Raw genomic sequence first — 10,000 nt, 5'->3', positions numbered from 1 at the left:
ACCTAACCTATGTTGTGCCTTAACCTAACCTATGTTGTGCCTTAACCTAACCTATGTTGTGCCTTAACCTAACCTATGTTGTGCCTTAAACCTAACCTACGTTGTGCCTTAACCTAACCTACGTTGTGCCTTAACCTAACCTACGTTGTGCCTTAACCTAACCTATCGTTGTGCCTTAACCTAACCTACGTTGTGCCTTAACCTAACCTACGTTGTGCCTTAACCTAACCTACGTTGTGCCTTAACCTACCGTGGCCTTAACCTAACCTACGTTGTTGCCTTAACCTAACAACCTAACCTACGTTGTGCCTTAACCTAACCTACGTTGTGCCTTAACCTAACCTACGTTGTGCCTTAACCTAACCTACGTTGTGCCTTAACCTAACCTACGTTGTGCCTTAACCTAACCTACGTTGTGCCTTAACCTAACCTACGTTGTGCCTTAACCTAACCTACGTTGTGCCTTAACCTAACCTACGTTGTGCCTTAACCTAACCTACGTTGTGCCTTAACCTAACCTACGTTGTGCCTTAACCTAACCTACGTTGTGCCTTAACCTAACCTACGTTGTGCCTTAACCTAACCTACGTTGTGCCTTAACCTAACCTACGTTGTGCCTTAACCTAACCTATGTTGTGCCTTAACCTAACCTATGTTGTGCCTTAACCTAACCTATGTTGTGCCTTAACCTAACCTATGTTGTGCCTTAACCTAACCTATGTTGTGCCTTAACCTAACCTATGTTGTGCCTTAACCTAACCTATGTTGTGCCTTAACCTAACCTATGTTGTGCCTTAACCTAACCTATGTTGTGCCTTAACCTAACCTACGTTGTGCCTTAACCTAACCTACGTTGTGCCTTAACCTAACCCATATTGTACCTTAACCTAACCCATATTGTACCTTAACCTAACCCATATTGTACCTTAACCTAACCCATATTGTACCTTAACCTAACCCATATTGTACCTTAACGTAACCTAATTTGTGCCTTAACGTAACCTAATTTGTGCCTTAACGTAACCTAATTTGTGCCTTAACGTAACCTAATTTGTGCCTTAACGTAACCTAATTTGTGCCTTAACGTAACCTAATTTGTGCCTTAACGTAACCTAATTTGTGCCTTAACGTAACCTAATTTGTGCCTTAACGTAACCTAATTTGTGCCTTAACGTAACCTAATTTGTGCCTTAACGTAACCTAATTTGTGCCTTAACGTAACCTAATTTGTGCCTTAACGTAACCTAATTTGTGCCTTAACGTAACCTAATTTGTGCCTTAACGTAACCTAATTTGTGCCTTAACGTAACCTAATTTGTGCCTTAACGTAACCTAATTTGTGCCTTAACGTAACCTAATTTGTGCCTTAACGTAACCTAATTTGTGCCTTAACGTAACCTAATTTGTGCCTTAACGTAACCTAATTTGTGCCTTAACGTAACCTAATTTGTGCCTTAACGTAACCCATGTTGTGCCTTAACGTAACCCATGTTGTGCCTTAACGTAACCCAATTTGTGCCTTAACGTAACCCATGTTGTGCCTTAACCTAACCTATATTGTGCCTCAACCTAACCTATATTGCGCCTTAACCTGACGCACGTTGTCGCTGAACCTGCTCTGTAATTGTTATGCAACTCGTTAAATTAGTGTAGTGTTGCCTAACCGCAACCCTCGCAATATAGTTCGCTATTCGCACTGCCCGGTCCCCTGTGTATCGCGTCATGTTAAACACCTTGCAGGTGTTGCTGACTTTCCACATGCTCCTGCTATACACTGTAATGTGGATAGCAGCAGGACGTACATGCCCCCCCCCCTTCCCCCCTGCCTTCGCAAGCTGGTCGTTGAGAAGTTTGCATGTTCAATGCCCTTCGCATGCCGACGTACTCAGCCTACGTTGTGGTACGGCCTGTCACCTGTCCGCCGATGTACGCAAAACCCACAAACTGTACTGCACATTGGTCCGTATGTACTGAATGATACATCGTGGCACATGTGTGACCGTACGACGACTGCGCCTAGCAACGGCAGACCATACAGTCCAAATATTGTGCACGCAGCTACGTGTCGTCTCCCTATAAGAGCTGGATTGCAGTGTGGTACGCCATTCAGACGTGTGGGAGGAACGGACGCCCTGGATGGCGATCAGCATGAGCAGTCTGTTGATGTAGTGGAGCGTGTATTCGGACGTAGTCGTCTCTTCTCACACACCGTGATAGCATGTTGCACCGCGTTCCACATCTGCGACATCCTGCAGAGGCCGGCTGACAGTCGTTCGCGCAATGGACACCGCATACGTACGGGGGCTACCTTCCACGTGTTCTCGAGGCGTGCACATGTTGTTGCGTCTATGTGGGCAGACGTAGTGTGTTGTGACACCTGACACAGGCATGCAATACTCGTTGCAAATGGCGATGGACGTCTACGTTTGCTGGTGACGTTACGCAAATGAACAACAGGTAACCCGTTGTGGTGCGGTTGTTCTCGCTAGAGGTGAATCAGTGTTGGCGACGATCGGTCGAGCTATTAACCGGTTGTTTCAGGGATACCCACCATGCCCACGAACGTGAAAGGGGACCCACCATGCCCACGAACGCGAAAGGGGATCTGGGTGTGAGGCGATACGCGGCGGTGGCTGGGTGGGACCGTCCCCGGCCGGTGAGGGGGGGCCGCCCGGCGTGCTGGCAGCGCGGTGCGTGGGCGCACGCGCTACAGCCGGCTGGTGGGGGCGGCCAGTGGCAGGCGCGCCGGCCGACGGACGCGGCAGGCGGCGCAGCTGCGCGCCGGCGCCCCCTGCTCGCGGCGCCTTGCGGCCAAAGTAGGTCCTCGCGGGCCCGGTGCGAAGCGCGGTGGCCATCTGCAGTGTGCTGGTCCGATTGAGGACTGTGTGCGCTGAGGATGCGCCGCCGCCCGGCGCTCGGCGCCGCGACGCCGTCTGCTGCTCGGTCGCCCCAGCGGTTCTCGCAGGTGGTTTGTATCGCAGCTGTGCGGACGTGTTGGCGCGTGCGCTGTGCTGGGAGAGTTCGCTTCGGCACCCAAGTGGGGCTTTTGTCCTTCTGTGGCGCTGGCGTTGGAGCTGCCGGTCACCGTAGGTGGCGCGTGTTGTCTCCCGCCGGCAATGCCACGACAGCACGCTCCCGGGCCTCTGTCGGCAGCGGCAAGCTCAGTTGGGAGCACGGGTGGTCGCACCTAAAGCGTCTACTCGCCTAACTCCGGGCGATTGCGCCTCTCTCGAACCCGACCAAGTACTTAGGACGGCGCTGCGCGCCGCCGGGACCTGAGAGGGTTTCGAGGTGTGTTGTGCAGGGGAGCTCAGCCTCCTCCTGTTTGCAGAATAATTGAGCGGACGCTTGCGTGTTCGCGCGGGCCCCCGGGACACACTCCCGGGCGGCCGGCTGCTCAGCTCTAGTTGACGCAGCTCCCTGGTTGATCCTGCCAGTAGTCATATGCTTGTCTCAAAGATTAAGCCATGCATGTCTCAGTACAAGCCGCATTAAGGTGAAACCGCGAATGGCTCATTAAATCAGTTATGGTTCCTTAGATCGTACCCACGTTACTTGGATAACTGTGGTAATTCTAGAGCTAATACATGCAAACAGAGTCCCGACTAGAGATGGAAGGGACGCTTTTATTAGATCAAAACCAATCGGTCGGCTCGTCCGGTCCGTTTGCCTTGGTGACTCTGAATAACTTTGGGCTGATCGCACGGTCCTCGTACCGGCGACGCATCTTTCAAATGTCTGCCTTATCAACTGTCGATGGTAGGTTCTGCGCCTACCATGGTTGTAACGGGTAACGGGGAATCAGGGTTCGATTCCGGAGAGGGAGCCTGAGAAACGGCTACCACATCCAAGGAAGGCAGCAGGCGCGCAAATTACCCACTCCCGGCACGGGGAGGTAGTGACGAAAAATAACGATACGGGACTCATCCGAGGCCCCGTAATCGGAATGAGTACACTTTAAATCCTTTAACGAGTATCTATTGGAGGGCAAGTCTGGTGCCAGCAGCCGCGGTAATTCCAGCTCCAATAGCGTATATTAAAGTTGTTGCGGTTAAAAAGCTCGTAGTTGGATTTGTGTCCCACGCTGTTGGTTCACCGCCCGTCGGTGTTTAACTGGCATGTATCGTGGGACGTCCTGCCGGTGGGGCGAGCCGAAGGCGTGCGACCGCCTCGTGCGTGCTCGTGCGTCCCGAGGCGGACCCCGTTGAAATCCTACCAGGGTGCTCTTTATTGAGTGTCTCGGTGGGCCGGCACGTTTACTTTGAACAAATTAGAGTGCTTAAAGCAGGCAAGCCCGCCTGAATACTGTGTGCATGGAATAATGGAATAGGACCTCGGTTCTATTTTGTTGGTTTTCGGAACCCGAGGTAATGATTAATAGGGACAGGCGGGGGCATTCGTATTGCGACGTTAGAGGTGAAATTCTTGGATCGTCGCAAGACGAACAGAAGCGAAAGCATTTGCCAAGTATGTTTTCATTAATCAAGAACGAAAGTTAGAGGTTCGAAGGCGATCAGATACCGCCCTAGTTCTAACCATAAACGATGCCAGCCAGCGATCCGCCGCAGTTCCTCCGATGACTCGGCGGGCAGCCTCCGGGAAACCAAAGCTTTTGGGTTCCGGGGGAAGTATGGTTGCAAAGCTGAAACTTAAAGGAATTGACGGAAGGGCACCACCAGGAGTGGAGCCTGCGGCTTAATTTGACTCAACACGGGAAACCTCACCAGGCCCGGACACCGGAAGGATTGACAGATTGATAGCTCTTTCTTGATTCGGTGGGTGGTGGTGCATGGCCGTTCTTAGTTGGTGGAGCGATTTGTCTGGTTAATTCCGATAACGAACGAGACTCTAGCCTGCTAACTAGTCGCGTGACATCCTTCGTGCTGTCAGCGATTACTTTTCTTCTTAGAGGGACAGGCGGCTTCTAGCCGCACGAGATTGAGCAATAACAGGTCTGTGATGCCCTTAGATGTTCTGGGCCGCACGCGCGCTACACTGAAGGAATCAGCGTGTCTTCCTAGGCCGAAAGGTCGGGGTAACCCGCTGAACCTCCTTCGTGCTAGGGATTGGGGCTTGCAATTGTTCCCCATGAACGAGGAATTCCCAGTAAGCGCGAGTCATAAGCTCGCGTTGATTACGTCCCTGCCCTTTGTACACACCGCCCGTCGCTACTACCGATTGAATGATTTAGTGAGGTCTTCGGACTGGTACGCGGCATTGACTCTGTCGTTGCCGATGCTACCGGAAAGATGACCAAACTTGATCATTTAGAGGAAGTAAAAGTCGTAACAAGGTTTCCGTAGGTGAACCTGCGGAAGGATCATTACCGACTAGACTGCATGTCTTTCGATGTGCGTGTCGTGTCGCGCAACACGCAGCTACCTGTACGGCTCGCAGTAGCCGTGCGCCGCGTGCGGAACCACGCGTTCGTCTCAAAACTAACGGCAATGTTGTGTGGTACGAGCGCTGAAGCGCTGGAGCGGCTGGCCTGCGGCACCTGGCGCCTGGCGCCGGTTTTGAATGACTTTCGCCCGACTGCCTGTCCGCTCCGGTGTGGAGCCGTACGACGCCCATCGGCCGTGAGGCCGTTGGACACTGAACGCTGGAACAGGGCCGCCACACGCCTCAGTCCCGCCTATGCAACTGTCTCGAAAGAGATGGTGGAAACTATGAAAAGATCACCCAGGACGGTGGATCACTCGGCTCGTGGGTCGATGAAGAACGCAGCAAATTGCGCGTCGACATGTGAACTGCAGGACACATGAACATCGACGTTTCGAACGCACATTGCGGTCCATGGATTCCGTTCCCGGGCCACGTCTGGCTGAGGGTCGGCTACGTATACTGAAGCGCGCGGCGTTTGCCCCGCTTCGCAGACCTGGGAGTGTCGTGGCCGCCTGTGGGGCCGGCCGCGTCTCCTTAAACGTGCGATGCGCGCCCGTCGCCTGGCGGTTCGCATACCGGTACTTACTCGGTAGCGTGCACAGCCGGCTGGCGGTGTGGCGTGCGACACCTCGTACAACGACCTCAGAGCAGGCGAGACTACCCGCTGAATTTAAGCATATTACTAAGCGGAGGAAAAGAAACTAACAAGGATTCCCCCAGTAGCGGCGAGCGAACAGGGAAGAGTCCAGCACCGAACCCCGCAGGCTGCCGCCTGTCGTGGCATGTGGTGTTTGGGAGGGTCCACTACCCCGACGCCTCGCGCCGAGCCCAAGTCCAACTTGAATGAGGCCACGGCCCGTAGAGGGTGCCAGGCCCGTAGCGGCCGGTGCGAGCGTCGGCGGGACCTCTCCTTCGAGTCGGGTTGCTTGAGAGTGCAGCTCCAAGTGGGTGGTAAACTCCATCTGAGACTAAATATGACCACGAGACCGATAGCGAACAAGTACCGTGAGGGAAAGTTGAAAAGAACTTTGAAGAGAGAGTTCAAAAGTACGTGAAACCGTTCTGGGGTAAACGTGAGAAGTCCGAAAGGTCGAACGGGTGAGATTCACGCCCATCCGGCCACTGGCCTCCGCCCTCGGCAGATGGGGCCGGCCGCCCGCGCGGAGCAATTCGCGGCGGGGTCGTGTCCGGTTGCCTTTCCACTCGCCGCGGGGCGGGGCCGTTCCGGTGTGCGGTGGGCCGCACTTCTCCCCTAGTAGGACGTCGCGACCCGCTGGGTGCCGGCCTACGGCCCGGGTGCGCAGCCTGTCCTTCCGCGGGCCTCGGTTCGCGTCTGTTGGGCAGAGCCCCGGTGTCCTGGCTGGCTGCCCGGCGGTATATCTGGAGGAGTCGATTCGCCCCTTTGGGCGCTCGGGCTCCCGGCAAGCGCGCGCGGTTCTTCCCGGATGACGGACCTACCTGGCCCGGCCCCGGACCCGCGCCGCTGTTGGCTCGGGATGCTCTCGGGCGGAATAATCGCTCCCGTCAGCGGCGCTTCAGCTTTGGACAATTTCACGACCCGTCTTGAAACACGGACCAAGGAGTCTAACATGTGCGCGAGTCATTGGGCTGTACGAAACCTAAAGGCGTAATGAAAGTGAAGGTCTCGCCTTGCGCGGGCCGAGGGAGGATGGGGCTTCCCCGCCCTTCACGGGGCGGCGGCCTCCGCACTCCCGGGGCGTCTCGTCCTCATTGCGAGGTGAGGCGCACCTAGAGCGTACACGTTGGGACCCGAAAGATGGTGAACTATGCCTGGCCAGGACGAAGTCAGGGGAAACCCTGATGGAGGTCCGTAGCGATTCTGACGTGCAAATCGATCGTCGGAGCTGGGTATAGGGGCGAAAGACTAATCGAACCATCTAGTAGCTGGTTCCCTCCGAAGTTTCCCTCAGGATAGCTGGTGCTCGTACGAGTCTCATCCGGTAAAGCGAATGATTAGAGGCCTTGGGGCCGAAACGACCTCAACCTATTCTCAAACTTTAAATGGGTGAGATCTCCGGCTTGCTTGATATGCTGAAGCCGCGAGCAAACGACTCGGATCGGAGTGCCAAGTGGGCCACTTTTGGTAAGCAGAACTGGCGCTGTGGGATGAACCAAACGCCGAGTTAAGGCGCCCGAATCGACGCTCATGGGAAACCATGAAAGGCGTTGGTTGCTTAAGACAGCAGGACGGTGGCCATGGAAGTCGGAATCCGCTAAGGAGTGTGTAACAACTCACCTGCCGAAGCAACTAGCCCTGAAAATGGATGGCGCTGAAGCGTCGTGCCTATACTCGGCCGTCAGTCTGGCAGTCATGGCCGGTCCTTGCGGCCGGCCGCGAAGCCCTGACGAGTAGGAGGGTCGCGGCGGTGGGCGCAGAAGGGTCTGGGCGTGAGCCTGCCTGGAGCCGCCGTCGGTGCAGATCTTGGTGGTAGTAGCAAATACTCCAGCGAGGCCCTGGAGGGCTGACGCGGAGAAGGGTTTCGTGTGAACAGCCGTTGCACACGAGTCAGTCGATCCTAAGCCCTAGGAGAAATCCGATGTTGATGGGGGCCGTCATAGCATGATGCGCTTTGTGCTGGCCCCCGTTGGGCGAAAGGGAATCCGGTTCCTATTCCGGAACCCGGCAGCGGAACCGATACAAGTCGGGCCCCTCTTTTAGAGATGCTCGTCGGGGTAACCCAAAAGGACCCGGAGACGCCGTCGGGAGATCGGGGAAGAGTTTTCTTTTCTGCATGAGCGTTCGAGTTCCCTGGAATCCTCTAGCAGGGAGATAGGGTTTGGAACGCGAAGAGCACCGCAGTTGCGGCGGTGTCCCGATCTTCCCCTCGGACCTTGAAAATCCGGGAGAGGGCCACGTGGAGGTGTCGCGCCGGTTCGTACCCATATCCGCAGCAGGTCTCCAAGGTGAAGAGCCTCTAGTCGATAGAATAATGTAGGTAAGGGAAGTCGGCAAATTGGATCCGTAACTTCGGGATAAGGATTGGCTCTGAGGATCGGGGCGTGTCGGGCTTGGTCGGGAAGTGGGTCAGCGCTAACGTGCCGGGCCTGGGCGAGGTGAGTGCCGTAGGGGTGCCGGTAAGTGCGGGCGTTTAGCGCGGGCGTGGTCTGCTCTCGCCGTTGGTCGGCCTCGTGCTGGCCGGCGGTGCAGGATGCGCGCGCCTGCGCGGCGTTCGCGCCCCGGTGCTTCAACCTGCGTGCAGGATCCGAGCTCGGTCCCGTGCCTTGGCCTCCCACGGATCTTCCTTGCTGCGAGGCCGCGTCCGCCTTAGCGTGCTCCTCCGGGGGCGCGCGGGTGCGCGGATTCTCTTCGGCCGCCATTCAACGATCAACTCAGAACTGGCACGGACTGGGGGAATCCGACTGTCTAATTAAAACAAAGCATTGCGATGGCCCTAGCGGGTGTTGACGCAATGTGATTTCTGCCCAGTGCTCTGAATGTCAACGTGAAGAAATTCAAGCAAGCGCGGGTAAACGGCGGGAGTAACTATGACTCTCTTAAGGTGGCCAAGTGGCGGCGGTGTGGCTGCATCCGGACTTGGCTTTTCGAAGTGCGGTCTTGATGTAGTCGTGCTGCTGCTGCGAGGTGCCTTCCTTGGGTTATGGTTACAGGGAGAGTGATGCGCAATACATGGGCCTAGCCCTCTTAGCCTCTCCTCTCCTGCGGTCTTCTCCCCTTCTCGTGGGCCCGCTGATTTTCGCAGAGTGGAAGACCGCACCAGGGGCTTGGGGGGGTTACCAGCCCCCCCTCGCATTATCCCTTTTTTTAGTTGGGGGCAGTAACCAGAGAATAAGTGGTGGCCCTTCCGCTGAAGGTGCCACCCCAACTCCCCCAGCACCTAGCCGGCCAACCGGCCGTGCCGAAAATCTTGTAACTTTTGCAGCAGTATACGCCTGTAGTGAGTGCCACCGCAGCTTCACCACCAAGAATGGTCTCGGGGTCCATCGCCGCCGCCAACATCTTGCGGCCGCCAACGCGGAGATCGTGACGGAGAGGCATCGCGCGAGGTGGACGGAGGAAGAAGTCCTGTCGCTCGCCAAGGCAGAGGCCGAACTGTTCCTCGAGAGGGACGCCCGGTTCTTCTTTGTAAATCAAGAACTCATCAGGCTGTTCCCCGACCGAACGCTTGAGGCAATCAAGTGCCGACGGCGGCAAGCTGCCCACAAGCAGCTTGTCCGCCAGTTCATGGAGGCGCTTGAGATCGGTCGGGGGGAAGAGCCGGCGTCCCGCCGGGGAGCAGCGAGCCCGCTGCCTGACGCGGGCGAGGCCGCTGCGCCGCCCGTCGACGCAGCCGAGGACTTCGCGGCCGACACCACCGGGCCGCCGCCGGAGGGGCCGACTGACGCCGCCATCTGGGAGCATCTGGCGGGGCTACCTGCTTCCGCCCAGCGTTTCTCTGCCCTGGATCGAGTCATAGGTCTGGGGCGGGGCACGCCGCCCGATGTCATCCTGGGCATGCTCCCGGATGCCCTTGCGTCGGTCGGGTCCAGAGGGGAGAGATCGATCACCAGGACACAGCGGCCGCGCCAACCATCGAAGCGGCCGCCTGCCGCGCCGCCGACGCAGAAGCGCAAGCGGCGCCGCTGGGAATACGCG

The 10,000-nt window shown here is 56.5% G+C and overlaps 2 non-coding genes and 1 pseudogene across 2 annotated transcripts; all 3 read left to right on the top strand.

Moving 5' to 3' along the window:
* Positions 1-3,417: 3,417 nt before the first annotated feature.
* Positions 3,418-5,326, top strand: LOC126435641 (small subunit ribosomal RNA). Its single transcript, XR_007580087.1, has one exon. It is a non-coding gene; the product is annotated as a small subunit ribosomal RNA (ribosomal RNA).
* Positions 5,327-5,679: 353 nt separating this feature from the next.
* On the top strand, positions 5,680-5,834 carry LOC126435628 (5.8S ribosomal RNA). Its single transcript, XR_007580076.1, has one exon. It is a non-coding gene; the product is annotated as a 5.8S ribosomal RNA (ribosomal RNA).
* Positions 5,835-6,022: 188 nt separating this feature from the next.
* The window catches only part of LOC126435656 (large subunit ribosomal RNA), a 7,962-nt pseudogene continuing 3,984 nt past the window's right edge, over positions 6,023-10,000 (top strand).

Source organism: Schistocerca serialis, unplaced genomic scaffold (assembly GCF_023864345.2).
Source record: "Schistocerca serialis cubense isolate TAMUIC-IGC-003099 unplaced genomic scaffold, iqSchSeri2.2 HiC_scaffold_1213, whole genome shotgun sequence".
Taxonomy (NCBI): domain Eukaryota; kingdom Metazoa; phylum Arthropoda; class Insecta; order Orthoptera; family Acrididae; genus Schistocerca; species Schistocerca serialis.
The sequence above is the reverse complement of the archived record's forward strand: the minus strand, read 5'-3'. Positions and strand labels throughout refer to the sequence as shown.